Source organism: Rhodnius prolixus, unplaced genomic scaffold (assembly GCF_049639745.1).
Source record: "Rhodnius prolixus isolate KJV_2025 unplaced genomic scaffold, Rpr scaffold_1, whole genome shotgun sequence".
In the NCBI taxonomy this organism is placed as follows: Eukaryota; Metazoa; Arthropoda; class Insecta; order Hemiptera; family Reduviidae; genus Rhodnius; species Rhodnius prolixus.
The window spans coordinates 6,097,545-6,114,608 of record NW_027411581.1 but is presented as its reverse complement, the minus strand read 5'-3'; the positions used below and the strand labels follow the sequence as shown (position 1 = coordinate 6,114,608).

The following is a 17,064-nucleotide window of genomic DNA, read 5'->3' as shown; positions in this document are numbered from 1 at the left end:
GAGCGTGCGTGTGTAGAGTGGAATGTCTCTGAGACTATAACACACAGCAATTCGCAGCCCGCATCATCCATTTTATTTGAAAGTTCTCTTCCTCTAATATCAAGTCTCGCACACCTTACCAACAGCTATACCACCCTCTCTTCACTTCCCTGGACTTGTAACTAGACACCACTATCTTGTACCGGAGAACTTGTATCTTGAAGTGTCCCACAACGAACCTAGTGTCTCCTCTATCATCCACACTCGCATACAAGTACTAACGGATCTGCGGCCCGTTCTCTTCTTCTATTTCTATACATCACTTTGTCCCTAGTTCTCAGATAGACACTATATCCAGTCAAAGAAAGGGCGTATATAAATGTTGATAGCAATCTTTTTCTCTATTTATCCCATATAATAGTACTATCGACCATTATTCCGGGGCGGTGCTAATATATAAATCTAATAACTACGGTTTTTCCCTTAAAAATAGTAAGAGAAAGTATAAAATACATGTGGCAGTGATGTGCACTGTTCTGAAATAGTACATTACACTTTAAAAAGCTTTTCTCCTGAAAATTTAACCCTTTAAAGAGTTTTGTTAAAAATAAACACAAAAAAATGACGAAAATAAAGAATTTCTAGGGATGTTAACTAATATATTTCCTCAAAATCTAAATTTAAAACGTTTAATTCTTACTTACTGTATCCAGATGGTAAAACTGCACAATACACCGAAATGATACATTACAGGGAACCTACTCTCAACACCATCCTCAGAATATCCTAAAGAAAGAAAAACCATTACTGAAAAGTTATTTATCTAAATGAACTTAATGTATAAAAGGAAACTGAAGACAATTGTACGACGCATAAAACTCATAAAAATCCATTCAGTTAAGTGGAACTTACAGTTACGAAACTTTTTCAAAACTCAAGGGCGTATATTATACTAAGTGGTAGTTTAAAGGGAAGGCTACCAAATCAAAAATCTAAAGTTTCACGAAAATGTTATGTAACATTGGAGCGAGCGATATGATGTCATGTGATCGTACAAATTTTTGTATTGTGGTAAGGGAACTTGGAATTTTAGTATTGCTTTTCAGAATACATGCTTCTAATTTTTTTCTTAATTTATTTTAAAATATTCTACTTGTGTTAATATCTAACCTTTCTCTTTATTTTTACAATAAATACATGTAACAAACCTACCTATAACCTCAAACTTAGGTATTATTAATAACGTCAAGGAGCTAACAGCAATTACCAAAGCAACACCAATTTCTAATGATGCTGTACGCTATGTAGGAAATAGTACTTGTCATTAAATAAATGAGCGTTGAACTTGTTATTTTTTTTTATCCTGCCTTGATAAGTTGCGCACCATACATCTTTAGGGGACAGCTTTGTACCTGACACATCACGAGCGAAATCTTCACTATCAGCATCGTCATCACGGTCTATCGTTCTACATTATTTACACTGCTTTTTTTTTTGTTTTTTACTATGCTACATTACACTAGTTGATTGCATCCATCGCATTTATTTTTACAGGTTCTTTTAACCTTCTCGAAATTATAACTATTAGAGAGGTTATTTGTCATACAACTAGATAAAGGTCACTTGTTGTAACCTGTATAGATTTTTTTTTTTGTATGATAACAGATAACTGTCCTCATTAAATGTGAAAGAGTGTGTTTCTCTTACTCATGCTGTTCAGTTGGTTAAAATGAAGATTAAAGATTTGACCCAATGCCCACTTTGTGTTTTTGGTTTCTTTAGCAAGCTATCTCAAAAACATAAGATGCAATAAAAAACAAATATTAATTGCAATATTTTGAAAAGTGGACGTATTTTGATATTTTCTTTGTAGTGGGTGTAGCGCTATAAGAATATAATCTAATCTAAGTGCTAATGAGACAATAATTTTCATTTGAAACATTTTTCTAGAATAATTAGTCTGTGGCACTTATTTAACTTTCCAACTAAAACTATCTTCTGATTTGGAGCTACATGTGAGTGAGAGCCACTACAATCTCCTTCGTTCATTTTGAGAATGTGTAATTTAAAAGAAGCCATAAAAGCTGGTTGTGGTCTCCCGCAGGGTAGAGTAGTTCAACAATTTTTCAATTAAATTAAAAGTGAAGTAAAGTAATCGCCTATTTTTTCAGGCGGGGCTTAACGTCCAACTACCTCAATTAAATTATAATTGTCCTAAAATAAAAAAAAAGATTAAGCCAATACTTCACACTTATGTATTGTAAACATTCACATAAAATCCATGTATTTCAAATTACCCTGATATACATGGATCTACCCAGAGAAGGCCCTGCCCCCTAGAAGTGAAGCTGTAGTGATAAAACTGTTAGCAACACATGACTTGGCTAAAATGACATTTAATAAAATGTGAGATTAATACTTTACTTTCATTAATTAACTAGTAAATAACAAGATCTACTGATAATATTAAATATATGAACTTTAAATGAGATTAAAAGGTTATGATATTTTAGAGAGACAATGATTAATGTTATAACATTAGTAAATCAAATTATATTATTTGAAGTTACTTATCTGTTAATAATTAAAGTATTATATTTTTAAGATTAAAAAATACAATCTAGCACCTTTAATAGTTTACAGTATTGTTATAAATAGATATGTACATATTAATTTTGTTGGTGTAATATTAATGAATAATTTGGTATACAATATTTAATTGAACTCATGTTTTTCATGCACTTAAATCTGCTGCAGTATGTATTGCAGTAAAATAAAAAAGTTTGCAAATAAAGAAAGGCTGTAAAGCCTGGAAATATAAAATGTAATTAAATTAAACCTGAATGATCAGTATTCCAATAAAATGGAATGATGGTTCTAAGAATCTATTTTATGTTTTTAAAGCGGTTTGTGAGCATTATCTTCACAATTAAAACCATAATCATCAATTGTGCTATATCACTAAAACATTCTACAGAGGCTAATCTCTTGTTTTATCAATCTGTTCTGTTCAATCAGTTAGAGGTAAGATTTGTATATAATTTGGTGATTAGAATTAAAATTACTATAAACTGAAATGAAACTGAATTTTTACACAGTTCACCACTCAGATTTTCTGAAGACTTCTTCGAGACATCACAGACTGAACACAAAACATAAATTCGTTCAAGAAGTCCGAGGTACAATACGTACACTTTTATTTATTACAAGTTTCTATCTGAAGAGGCAAAAGTCCCTTAATGACTGTCCAAGTCAGGAAGTTCGTTACCCGATTTTGATGGATCTGCTTAATTTTAGCAGGACCCGGATCCCTTCATTAAGTCCAGATACAGAATGGACATGCTGCTTTGACTTATCATAAATAATAACCTTACCAAGTCACCGATTCGTACAGCCTGAGGAGAGTCAGAATAAAACTACACACTACATTGTACAGGATTGTTTCCTCTTTTACTAGAACCAGATTTCTTGTCATTGGGGAAGTAAGATTCCCCTTCCTGATACTGTCGTACACTGTAAGTTAAACAATCACATTTAAGTTGTTTCGCTATGACACCGCTAGTTCTTGCTCTTGTACAAGACGGCTAGTAATGCTCCGGACCCCTTTTCGTAGGAAATCACTTAGTTTTACACTTGCAAGTATATTAAGATGATCCTTACCAAATCGAACAAAGAAAAGATAAATATCTCACGATTCTAAAGAAACTTTTAAATCGAATAAGAATCTGATATGAACACTCATGTTCATCACATCCTACATGATTGTCGGCTGATGTAAGGAGTCGCGCAGAATGGTATGACATATTGCGTGGTTCGCGGGGTAAGTCGGCCGATTACAAGTTCCAGATTACTAGAAAGGAACAACTTAAAACAATTTAAATTTCTAAATAACTTAAATTTAAAACCAATGAATCAACTGTAAATCAATTTAAATGCTAATTGTTTTTGTCTGAATTGAATCTGTAAATATTCTATATTTAAATATAAATATAGATATTTCCACACGTCCAATTTCAAACTTGGTTCTAATAAATCCACTTATGATTTACGTCCCCTTTACTTCCATACATATATAAGATTATATTTATGTAATGAATTACATATAGTAGTACCAAGACGTGATGAATGCATGAAGAAAATAAAATCCTCAAGAATAGCGTTGCAATCAAAAGGGAGGAAATAAAGTTGAACGTCCAATACTTCGTACAAAACATTTTGTAGACTAATAATCAAGAGAGAATTTATTTAGTCTTTATTCTTAACAAATTTGAGTAAATCTACAAAGGATGAAAATTTAAAAAAAAGCGATTATCTTACTAAACAAAAAATCGATATTAATTAAAAATGAAAATGGTACATACCATAAAATGATTTCCTCAATAAGGCAAAATTCAAAGATATTTCATTTCCATTTCGCAAAGATAATTTTGACAATAAGGAATTTTTTGTTTATCATAATTTTTGCAATGTTTTAAAACTATTTTTCTCACTTTAACAAATTAAACTTGGAACACAGTATCACTTAAAAAAAAAATTGCTTAATTGGGGCACTCCAATGTGACGTCATCATTAAAATGATCCACTTGCTGAAACAATATTGGATAATTAATTACAAGTTATAAAAAAAAAAAAAAATAATAATAAGATCAAATTATATATTTGTTTAATATAAAAAATAAATACATTTTTAATTTCAAGTATTTTCAAATTGTAATTTTTATTTTAAATTTAATATTTTTAAAAACTTTTTAAAATTTAAATTCTAATAAAAATTAAATAGAAACAAAATTTACTGTTATTAATTTTTTATTATATGGGCTTTAAGAAAATAATTTTACTATTTAAAATATAGATACCCTTCTTAACATTACATTGCCCACATCCTAGCCAAATTAGTCTCGTGACGTAATGCCCCGTGAACTTAGTGCTATCTTGTAAGTATTAATTTTAATTAATTATTATACAGATAAATTTAAGAAATGTAAAGTGAATTATTACACAATTCACTAAAGAAATGATAAGGAATAAGACTATATAATATTTATCTGATTTTATAAATGATTAAATTGAAAAACAGGCGAATTAAGCCAAATGGTTCTCTTTAAGAACATCCAATATGGTGGTAGAAAAATTTGAAATGCTTAACACTTCCTAATATCTTATTATCATGCAATCCTTTTTAATAATGATGCTACTGAATTTTAATTACGTTATTTGCAATGAATATATATAAAAAAATTATGTAATTTAAAATTAAAAGATGTATTAATGATGCTGAATGTAGGATGCAGTTTCTCAAAGCAAGATGAATCTAAGAAATGAATTTTTAAAAATTGAATACTTTAAATATACATATAATAATCAAATAATGGAACTGTTAAATTTAAGCCTTATAATTATAAAATTGAAACGCAAGTACTTTGTTGAACATTTTATTTGGATCCAAGAAACAATAAAGTTTAAATAAGATATTAGCAAGTTCGAATAGAATTTTCTCTTTAAGATTATTAATAGATGACAGGAATTTCCGAAAGTGGAAATCGTTGTGCCATATAAATTTGATGATTGGTTTTAAAGTAACTTTTTTATTAAGTCAAATGTATTACACTATAGTACTTAAAGAAAATGGTAGTATTAATAAAATCAGTTAACCTTACATACTACCAGTGTAGGATTTGGCGTTTCTTTTATACCAATCTTGTCTTTTATCAAAACATTTTCCGTACTATAACTTCTTTACCTTCGTCGAAATCAGCTTACAAAGAACAAAGCTGAAAAAAAGAAATCATAATTGAAGTTTCTCTTTTAGCAAATTCTATTTATTAATGCTCAATCCTCTTAATGGAAAAACCTTCTTAAAAAAAGAGAAGATAAATCTTAATTTACTTACAAAATTTCCTTTGAAAAACCAACAATTTCAAGGTTTACCTGGATGGATTTCTGGCAATATAACCATTATACTCTGGTTGAGCATTATGGCTTCTCCTCGACTATTATTCTCCCTAACCAAGTTTTCAGTTTCTATGGAAAATACCAAATAAAGATGTAAAATAATTATTTTCAGGAATTTAAGTGCGGAGAGCTGTATAGTGTTGGTGATGTGATTGATTGCGCGGACCCTGCAGACATTAATGGAGGCTGAAAGTCGAATCTTGTTTCATAAATGTAAGTAAAATATACATGAATTATCTAACATATTTTTCAAAATTGATTGCAATGAAAGTTTATTTTAATAAATATTAAATATTCGCCATATTTAATTGTTTTTGTCAATAGTTACTTACTTTTTCATAAATAACAACCAGAACGTCCTTTAATTAGTAGAATAACTTTTGCATTTCTTAACAAGAAAAACTGCTGAAAAAAAACAATAAAATTGAGGAAAAAAAACGGTCACAATTAGAGTATAGAATGTAACAATCATGATAAGCTTGCACAATTGATCTATTGACTACTGTACATGTACTCTTAATAAAAATAAGACTAGAAACTTGACTTCAATGCAAATGTGAGAAATATGGTTATCCCCTCTACCAATAAGTTTGAATTCATACAAAATTTAATTATGAAAACTGTGAACCTCCTACCTAAAGCATTTTTGTTGACGTTTTATATATTTTACTGAAAATAATGAGTCAATATTAATTCTAAAATTTATTTTTGGTAATACTCAAGTTTTTTGAATACTCAAAAAATGCTTTTTTGTATGGTGATTTAAAAACAAATTTAATGAAATTATTTAAAAAGATATTTAATTTAATGAAAACAACATTTCCCAAACAGGGTAACTACCTCCTGCAAGCAATTTCTTTGCTTCTCTGTGAATATAAGAATCTAAAGAATATGTACGAGTATATACGAGTACACAAGCAGACTATAGGCCTCTCTTACTTTTCATGAACCAGGTCATCTGAAAGACTAGAACATTTCGGAGAGAATTCCTCCCCTAGAATGGAGGTTGTCTAATCTATTTTCTTCCATGTTCCTCTCAACATGGTGGTCTGACTGTCTTTGGACCATCTTTGGACCTTCCATTTTGGAGATGCTGCTTTATCGGCCAATGACCGTTGGTTTAGGTGTAATGTGAACCAAAGTACATAGTAAAATATTGTAACGCTCCCTTAAACCCTTCATTTTAACTATTTTTTCCTCTTGAAACAGTGTACATGTTTACTTAACTGCGTAAAGAAGGATTTATCATCATTATCATTTTCATTGGCACGACAGTCTTTTAAAGGCTTTAGCCTCCTCCAACTACACCCCTTTACACCGTTCTTTATTGAGCCCCTGAGGTTTAGAGACTTGGAAGTTTTTTCCAGATATATGGTTGTCAGCACTAATCCCAACTCCCACTACCATTGAGAGTCCAAGAATTTGAAGGGTTTATCTTTTGACCGAAGCCATCCCCAAGGAAAGTTTACCTTTAGATGGTGTGGCAGTGCCTTTGAGCTTGGTCTAAGTATGTACGGGGTATGCACACCGTGTGCGTTTGGTTCATGTTGTTGATATTTCTGTATGGTGCCTTGTGTGGATATCCTTGTGTTTGCTACACCCAGGTAGATCATGCAACAGCTACCCATATTTTCATATTTGATTAATCACAATAAATAAGATATTGTTATGATTGTTACACAAAGTGGGCTCCTGAACCCCAGGTAACCATGCAGGCTTATTGTATTAACCTCTTAAAACATCTTAATAGATGGAGCCCCAATCTTTTTTTCCACCAGTTTCATAACGCAACCTACCGCTTACGTCACCGGTAAACAGGAAGGCCAATTCTACCTCTACTTGACACAGTCTTTACAGGGGGACTCTAGGTAAACCTACCGTGCAAAAAAAAAATGAGGCATACTGTAACGACCCTTACAGTTCTTGTAGGTAAACCTTGTCTGTGCCTTGTAGGTTTTTTCTCATTGGTCGTTTCTGTGAATTATCTCCTCAGTCTTGAATAGAAAACACTTTTCTGACATAGGAGACTTCAGAACGGGGCATTTTTCGGTGACTGTTGCAACTATATGTTTACAATACATTCGCGTACTGCTTAGAGAAAATATTGCAGTATTCTGCAGTAAAATCTGGCCAAATAAGATTTAAGTTCCGATTTAGCTGGTTAGAATGTTTTATTGTTGGTTACATCTTTTGGTTGCTTTTTAAAGAATTGTTTCTTTCCAAGTTTGATGCTACTTAAAGATTAATCTTCATAATTGCAACTATAAAAGGCAAATGCTTTACTGCTAACTTATTTATAATAAATTCAAAGCAGGGGAGGGATTAGCTATGTGGTTAGCGTACTCGATTCCCACGCGGAGGTCCCGGGTTCGAATCCAGCTGCTAACCCTTAGATTTTCTCTTCCCAGGAGCTTCTTACAGCTCACTGTCCGGTGATGGACAGTGTTGTCTGTAACGAGAGAACACTGTCCGGAGGCCGGCAGTGCACTGAAAAAAGCTCCGGGCGCCAATAACCTGAGATGTTGACGCGCCTTAAATCATAAAAAAAAAAAAAAAATAAATTCAAAGTTTTAGATAAAACGAAGTGATTTCTTTAATTGGCCCTACACAACAAGACTTAAACGCGCACACACATCAGATATAAAATATCTCTCCATTAAAGAGATTATAAATTATTTTGTGTTAAATTATTATTTTTTAAGAAATAAAAGGAACAAAATGTAGCAAAATTAATGCATTAAAACGCGAAATGACTGGGTCACAGAAAGATAACCTAAGGAATTTATTTTATAATTTATTTAAATTTATTTTTTTGGTTTACAATTTTTTATTATTTCATAAATTTATTTTAAAATCCGCATTCAACTCCACCTATCGCAGGTCGTAAATTGCACTATACTCCTTTATTTTATTTATTTTTTTGTCCTTTCTCGCCCAAGGTTGAAGTAGTCATATTCTCTACTCAAATATATTGGTATGTTACATTTGATAATCAATATTTTTAGAATTATTTATGCTTTCTGATTACTTAATTTATTATTTATTTATTTATTGAGCCAGTAGCTTTTATGCATAAAGACGTTCAAGAACGTGGTGGTTGATTTTTAAATTTTAATTGAATTCTTTTGATTTAATATTATTACTTTGTTGATTTTACTTAATGTGAGAAGGCAATAAAATTCAATGAGTTTATTATCCCCAGTGAAGGTATTCAACTAGATGGCTCTAGTTGATGTACACTTAAGTCTCAGTTATTATAGTTTATAGCTTGAATTACTGAGGAGAGTAAAAGCAATTTTCTTCACTTTTGCTTACAACTAGTTCAAATTTTCATGATCGAGTTTCCATAAAAATCTTTTTCTCTCTAACTGTTCGTCTCCTCTTTGAGTTTGAGGCTAGGTTCACACAAATACGCCAATGCCATCTTCTAATTTTCGGTCTCAGGAGACCTAAAAACCGATAATTTCGGTAAAAATTGGATTTCGAATTTTTGATGTGATCGCAATACTTTTTTTTGTAAAGTAGTAAGAGAAAGTAATGAGGGGCTGTTAACGGTAACAGATTAAAAAAAAAAAAAAAAAAAACTGCTTTTTTTATTCGACCTCAATACGTTTACGCAATACTTGTAGAAACTCAATATCGCACATTTTGGTGGTGCCTCTGTTGTTATTTTACTTATCAGCAGTAAGGGAAAGCTAAAATATCGCTTTCTATAAGACGTAGTTTAGGGCTTGGCTATGTTTAGTGAATTTCGCTAAGATGAGAAGATAGAAATTGGAGATTAAGTAGACATCAGTTAGTTTCTTTAAAGCTGCTAGAAAAGATAGATTCAGTGCAACTGAACAGTAAATATTCACCAATGTGTTGATTTCATTTTGATGACTTAACAGTGCTACTTTGATGATGATGATGATCTCCGTACAGCTAGACTACTTGATTGATAGTCGAAACACTTTAGTTTTAACTTTCTTGAAACATTAAAATTAAATGATAACCTGTACACATAAACCTTCAATCAACATAACCTGTACACATAAACCTTTAATCAACATGCAGTTAACAAGAAAATAATATTGAAAACTAATGCTACACAGCGGTGAACTTTTGAACTATATAGTGTTGCTTTATAGTTCAACTCATCTTTTTAGATTTAGATTTTTTTTTTGTAACATATTAACCACTTTCTCTCTATTTTGTAAAGGGGTGCCATCTAAAAACTAAAAATGGACAAAAACTTCTAAAAGAATTCAAAAATGTTCAATAAAATAAAGGTTAATGGTATTTAGACTGACAAACAGGGGGGAAAAAAATCAAATTTCATTAAAATAAATTATGTTTTATCAAATTTGCAATCTCTGTTGGGCTTTCTTTAATTCGGCTCTCTTGATCTGTGAAAGGAACTAAATTTTAATTCTTGATATTTCCTTCTTTTGACAATTTTGGGCAGGCAGCTTCATTAATTAGGGACATAATTAATAATGAGATTTGTTGTTTGACTTTTACCATTTCACAATTAGTAAATTATTGAATTGTATTTTCTTTTTAGCGCGATGACATCAATATACAGTATACACTTCCTTACCAGGGTCAGGGGCGAAACCCTAGGTGATGAAACAAGTCACACTTTCTCTGGGAATGTTCTAGGTAGAGTGATGGACAGATAACCACTTTCCAGGTGTCAACTCTTTCCTTCTCTCCAATATCCTTCCCAGAGGTTTTGAATAAGATCTCCCCCTTATTAAAGAGGTAGAACATTCTAAGTAGAGTACATTCCCTACTGAAACCTCTATGGAGATTACGAGTAAAGCGAAACTCAGCAGTTAGGAATAAATACTCCCTGGTGTAACACACATCAGTCTTGCTCCCCTGATGATCTGAAGATAACGCTCCCCAAATAACAGGAATCAGAGATCCTAAAAGTACAGACGGGTAACTACTCCCTGGAGTAACACACATCAGTCTTGCTCCCCTGATGATCTGAAGATAACGCTCCCCAAATAACAGGAATCAGAGATCCTAAAAGTACAGACGGGTAACTACTCCCTGGTGTTGAATGTAACTAAACACCTCTCCTCTCCCAAAAGTGGGATATATCCTCAACACTAAAAAACCAAGCATACTTTCTAGGAAAATGCAATTGCCCTCCCGCAAAGCCCGCAGAAAAGGCTTCATCCTTTTTTTGTGGGAGCCACGGAGACTCCAGAAACATGAACACTTTTTGGTAAAAACCACTTTTTCCGATTCTGATGACCTCAATGCGGATATTGCTGGTAAAAACTCCAAATTGAATATCGGCACGATTACAGTACCTCTCCTTACTACGGTACAGTAAGAGGAAGTAATAAAACCAGAGATTCCTTCCCCAGGAAGCTGTGCTTCCGCTTCTGTGTGGTTATTTAATTTAAGATTTTTCTGTTTTTTTTTTTTTTTTGCGCATCAACAGCTGAGGTCATTAGCGCCCGGAGCTTTTTCTAGTACACTGCCGGCCTCCGGACAGTGTTCTCACCGGACAGTGAGCTGTAAGAAGCTCCTAGGAAGAGAAAATCTAAGGGTCAGCTGCTGGATTCGAACCCGGGACCTCCGCGTGGGAGTCCAGTATGCTAACCTCATAGCTAATCCCTTCCCTTGTTTTTTGTTTAAATTAACTTTAACAGCTGAGTAAAAATTCAGCGACAAAATTCGATAGTAATGTTAATAAATTTATACTAATGGAAATATTATTTTTTTTAAAAACTGCTGTATAATGCAGTATTATAAATTAAAGTCCAATGAATGTAGTAGGATACTAAATTCTATATATAATTCGCTGCTATATAGCTACATCAATATATCATCCAATCAGATTTACTTTCTCCCTAATCTACACGGCACAAACACTCAGGTCTCTCTCTATTCAACATATACATACGATATGTGTGTATTGAAAGTTGAACAAATATTTTATTAATTATTGTTGTACAATCTTTTATTTATTTATTTTCTAATTGGATGCCATTTACGATTTTTATTTTTAGAAATAGAAATGCCAAAGTTATTATTTAAAGAAATCATAAATCTAGATTTTCTTTATGAATTCATAAAAGTTTGGTTGGACTGAAAAGAAGAGGTTATTATGCTCAAAGATGGTTATGCGGCTATTGTTTTGGCGGGTTGGGGGCCAGAATTGATCAACTTTGTTTTTCTTAAGATTTGCATTTTTTTTCTCAAATAATTCGATTAAAATTTTTCTGCGGGAGGGGATCCCTCTAAAGTTCTGATTCTTGTTTATGTTAGTATAACGTCATTTCTCTTGTATGGCGTCATAGAGGTTTTTTTTTTTTTTTTTTTTTTTGTTTTTTTTTTTTTTTTTTTTTGGCGCATCAACAGCTGAGGTCATTAGCGCCCGGAGCTTTTTCCAGTGCACTGCCGGCCTCCGGACAGTGTTCTCTCGTTACAGACAACACTGTCCATCACCGGACAGTGAGCTGTAAGAAGCTCCTAGGAAGAGAAAATCTAAGGGTCAGCTGCTGGATTCGAACCCGGGACCTCCGCGTGGGAGTCCAGTATGCTAACCTCATAGCTAATCCCTTCCCTCTCATAGAGGTTTAAATTGTTGCTAAAGTTGCTAATGAAATTGAGATGTTAGTAGAAGGAAGTCGTGTTTGTGTTCGCACCTAATTGTTTTTTTTTCATTTCCTCTTATTTTTAACAATATTCTCATAACTTTCTGAAAATGACATTTTCTGATTCTATAAATTTGTTTACTTCTGGTTTAAAACCCTAAACATTACGCGTAACGCTTGCTGGCTACGAGAACAATGACCAAAGAGAATAGAGTTTTACTCCATTAAAAATTTGTATTCCATTTATTTACCTGTTAAGTTTATTCAATTCACTGCCATTATTATTTCTGTACCAAGAGTTATATCATCCATCACGCATGCGTACGGGGTATATCCATCATTGGCTAGCAATGAAGCTCCAATGAGTTATTGATAACCAATACAATTATATTAAGGGCGATTAGTTCCAATAACTTACGAGCTAGTATGGCTCCAATAATTCTTGTTATTTATTGCCTCCACACAGTGTCTATCTATCTTCAACTACATCTTGGCTGGAACTTTAGTTTTTGTCTTCTTCTTCTTCTTCCGCTGGAGTCATTTATTTATTTTTCACTATTATCGTCTTTTGTTGCTAATGAGGATGAGAAAGTTTTACATCCTCTTTTTTCTCTCTCACTCTTTTGTGAGGAATTACTGCGATACTGGAGATGTGTCTTTACTACTTGAGTAGCTGTTTGTTTTTCCACTACGTTCCTCGATGTGAGGTGTTTTACTCGCAAATAATTCGCTACCTCCAAACACGTCTTCTCTGTCTTCTCTTCCATTACTGTCAGCGCCTCAAAGAGAAGACTTCCATCCATTTCAGGATTGGTCTTCCTCTTGCTTCTCCTTTTTTCTCTTTGCCAATCTCCCTAAGGTTGGACCCATCCAAAGAACGTTTCTAAACCACTTTAGCTAATTTTCATTGATTAAATTTTCTGTTCGCTCTTGTCACTGCATTTCTTATCCCGCGTCTCTTCAACTTCTTTCAAAAATATTCTTGGGCCGTACTCTCATGCTATTTGTCTCAGTGTTCCAAGATTCCGACGAGTGTTTTACTATTTCAATGAGGTCGATTTGTTGCTAGAGTTTTTATATTTTTTAGTCACTTTCCGGCGATGCAAAAAGTAGTCTCTAGTGCGTTAAACAAAGCGAGGATAGAGGATTTAGGGGGAATATTTTTTTTTTTTTTTTTTTTTTTTAAAAAAAGCTAGGTTGAACAAGTCTTAAAATGCGATTTCCATAGTTGAAGTTCAGTGTTCAAGACAATAATCATCCAGCATCACTGAGGGTACTTCGATGCTCGCATCTGCCATAAAAAAGCGTACTGGCCAACTTTGTTGTTTTTGCGCAGGTTTTACCTGTAGTGGGAAGTGGTCCAGCCAAAGTTTCGTAGATCTTAGCGTCTCCGTGTATATTCATCAAAACTTAGACGGTCACGCCAAACTCTTAAATAAATTTACCTGAGCACAATAAATGTGTGCAACTATTTGGATATAGCGAACCATCAGGCAGACCCTAATCTTCTCCCCCCCCCCCTCACAGAACTTGTAATTAAACATTTTTTCCTCCGGAAAATTCCACTAAGGGCACTTTGGACGTGGTGGAAAATAAAGGACGTCTTTAATTTCCCAGTACTCTCAACTGTACGGAGTTACGTCCCTTACAAATGTTAGTGAAAATCGAATACGTTGCAATTGGAGTCCATAAAAAACACTAGAGACCGAAAATCTTATGCATTTGTAAACCAATTCCTTTTTTAAAAGATCTGTCTGTCGGCCTTGCGCCCTACATTCAAGTCAACTAACTTTTAGTAAAAATAATTCGAAAACATAAGTCACATGATAGCCACTTCCTTTATAATTTACAAGCAAACCTTTTCCTATTTTGCAAGGCCATGTTCGTAATTACTACACCAAATCTCTCTCTCTCTGGAAAAGTACTGCATAACCCCAAAGTAAGTTGTAAATCGATTGTCTAAAAGTGCTATAACTTACTTTTTTTTAATTTCGTAGAAAACTACTTTAAAAGGTTTTTTTTAATCTAAATGTTTTCAAAATTCAGGTCGTTGGTTAGTCAACTAACCCGACAATAATCTATTATTTGTGACAATATCTACCTTTAAAGTGGAGTATGTTAGTGTTGGACGAATTCGACCAAGTACTGTTCGTGTTGTGAGGCTTAGATTCACTCAAGAACTCTTTAATTGGTTAGTTCACTCCCTTCATCCCATCCTCTCTCAGCAAGATTGATAATTCAAGTATCGATCTTGGAACAAAGATTTCCTATACTCATAAACCTTGGTCTTACTAAAGATATAAAGGCTGATTAGCCATTCGAATGCATGATAAGTCTCAGTCTACGTACGAATAGCCTCTTGAGATCTTGGATTAAAACTAATTCTTTGAAGATCTTTAATCTTTGAAGATATAAGGAAGGTTTTGCAGTTTATAATTTGCTTTGTTCCTTTTTATCGATTCATATCAACTATAAACACCATTGAACAAAAAGAAATATCGATTGTCCATTTCAGTAAGGTTATTTTTCTTCTTTCGTTCTTGTCATTAAATTTTAGCCCTAGAGGAATATTTGTCCTTCGCATTGGAAGTGATTTTGTGATAAACTTGCATATTTACCAACTATTCCAAGGTTAAGGATATGCCTTCTGTATAATAACATGGTCTCTCCTTTTATATACTTATATTTATGCAGGGGAGCTTTGTTTGTTGTAAGGTAGTTATTTAAATTGTGATTTATTATCTGTACTCAATTTGTAATTCAGTCTCTTACGGTCACAATTATAATAATAACGTTGTTGTTATAATTATTAGTTTGTGCTTCTAAATAAAAAAAAAAAAAAATGGCGGCCAACCGGTGTCCTCCTAAATCTCATTTATTTATTTTAAAATTATGGTTTCTTGGACTGGACGAGCAAATTATTGGTTTTTTAAATTTTTTGATTTTTATCTCAGCTTTTCGAACACTATTATTTATAACAGTTATATAACTGGAAATAAATACAATCGTTATGTAACAAATAGTAAAAAATGTTCATGTTCATCTAAATTGGTGCATTTGTTTGATGATTCTTTAGATAAAGTATTCGGAATGTTTATTCTTAGATGATTATTTTTAGTATCTTTGACTTTATCCGTCGTAACGTGTAAAGTAAAGTAAAGTAATGCCTATTTTTTCAGGCTGGCTTTACGTCCAACTACCAAATTAGGTGTCGTGGACGGAGGCGACTCGCAAACATACTTTACTGTAAATTTCTCATATTAACCATTAAAGGTATAGACTGGGAATGTAGCCTAGTACCGCAATACATCTTAGCTTTGCGGGTCTAGCCACTAACCGCTTGGCTATCGTGGCGACTAGCAAACATACTCTTCTGCAAATTTCTCATATTAACCATTAAAGGTATAGACTGGGAATATAGCCTAGTACCGCAATACATCTTAGCTTTGCGGGTCTAGCCTCTAACCGCTCGGCTACCGTGGCGCCTTTGTAACGTGTATGTTGCGCTGAGTGCTTAGGATAACTGCACCCAAGAAAGAAGCCAACAGAGACAGTATGTTGAAAATGTGGTTTGGTACTTGAGTTTATTGGTATCCCTGACCAGTTTCGGGCTGTAATCCATCTTCAGAGATAGGTAAAATCAGTTTTGTGTAGAGTATTCTACTTCACTTACGTTACCGTCTAGCAATACACTAGCTGATTCAACAAGAGTTGGAGAAAGTAAAGAAACACTTGTTATCAACTCTCATTCGACTTAATGTGACTCCAATTACCACTGTATAAGTGATAAATTTATTTCGTGTTCTCAGTAATCTCAAATTTTAGCACTAAACTTACGTTTAGAAAACCATATATAGGTGGCAACACTGTAGAATTGCCAGAAATAGCGCATTAAATGGAACAGAAAATGTTTCAAACAAAATACTAGGGACTTAAGTATACCTCGTTTAAGTATTTCTGATCAAACTGATTGATCCACAGGATAAGAGGGTGGGATTTAAGTTTTAAGGTCGGGAAAACTTTATTTTTCACTTAGAGGGAAAGTGGGTTGTGCGAAATACACCGTCGAAGAGATAGATCTGGGAAAGTGTTGTCTTTAGAGGAAAAATAAAAAAGAAACTCTGAGCGATTACTATACTTACCCTTATTTACGGTTAAAAGAAAATAAATTAGCAATAATATATAACGGAATTGAATGTTATTTGTAATATCTTAACTAATAATCTAGGGTAATTATCGATAAATTGGTTTATTTAAAAATAATAACGTAAAAAAAAGAAGAATTAATCGATTAGAATGTTTGATACGGAGAATTTGCCGTTTTTTTTTTAAATCATTTAATTTTTTCAAGAAGGAGATATATCTTGCAGGCAGTGGAATAATCATGTACACTGTAAAAAGAAAGGTAGTCAAGCAAATCTCAGTAAATAATATGCTAATAACAGAATTACCATTACTATAATCGAATGCACGCACATTTCTTGTTACCTGGCTTCCATATTGGATGCACATTAGTGGTGGTTTACTAATC

General features: G+C 33.0%; 2 protein-coding genes across 10 annotated transcripts in view; one reads left to right on the top strand and one right to left on the bottom strand.

Moving 5' to 3' along the window:
* The window catches only part of LOC141453004 (uncharacterized), a 40,392-nt gene extending 34,344 nt beyond the window's left edge, over positions 1-6,048 (bottom strand). For 3 of the 9 annotated variants that reach the window (XM_074125680.1, XM_074125758.1, XM_074125670.1), the window contains exons 1-4: positions 5,908-6,048; positions 5,637-5,750; positions 4,341-4,565; positions 684-765 (exon numbers count right to left, since the gene is read on the bottom strand). The gene's annotated coding sequence lies outside the window, so the exon portion shown is untranslated. Of the gene's footprint in view, positions 1-683; positions 766-891; positions 949-1,191; positions 1,530-4,340; positions 4,566-4,835; positions 4,900-5,631; positions 5,751-5,907 lie in introns of those variants that run through there. The other 6 variants (XM_074125696.1, XM_074125707.1, XM_074125721.1 and 3 more) reach the window with 6 other exon arrangements.
* The window catches only part of LOC141452976 (uncharacterized), a 219,027-nt gene continuing 206,833 nt past the window's right edge, over positions 4,871-17,064 (top strand). Inside the window, exons 1-2 of the mRNA XM_074125638.1 lie at positions 4,871-4,913; positions 6,044-6,144. The gene's annotated coding sequence lies outside the window, so the exon portion shown is untranslated. The remainder of the gene's footprint in view (positions 4,914-6,043; positions 6,145-17,064) is intronic.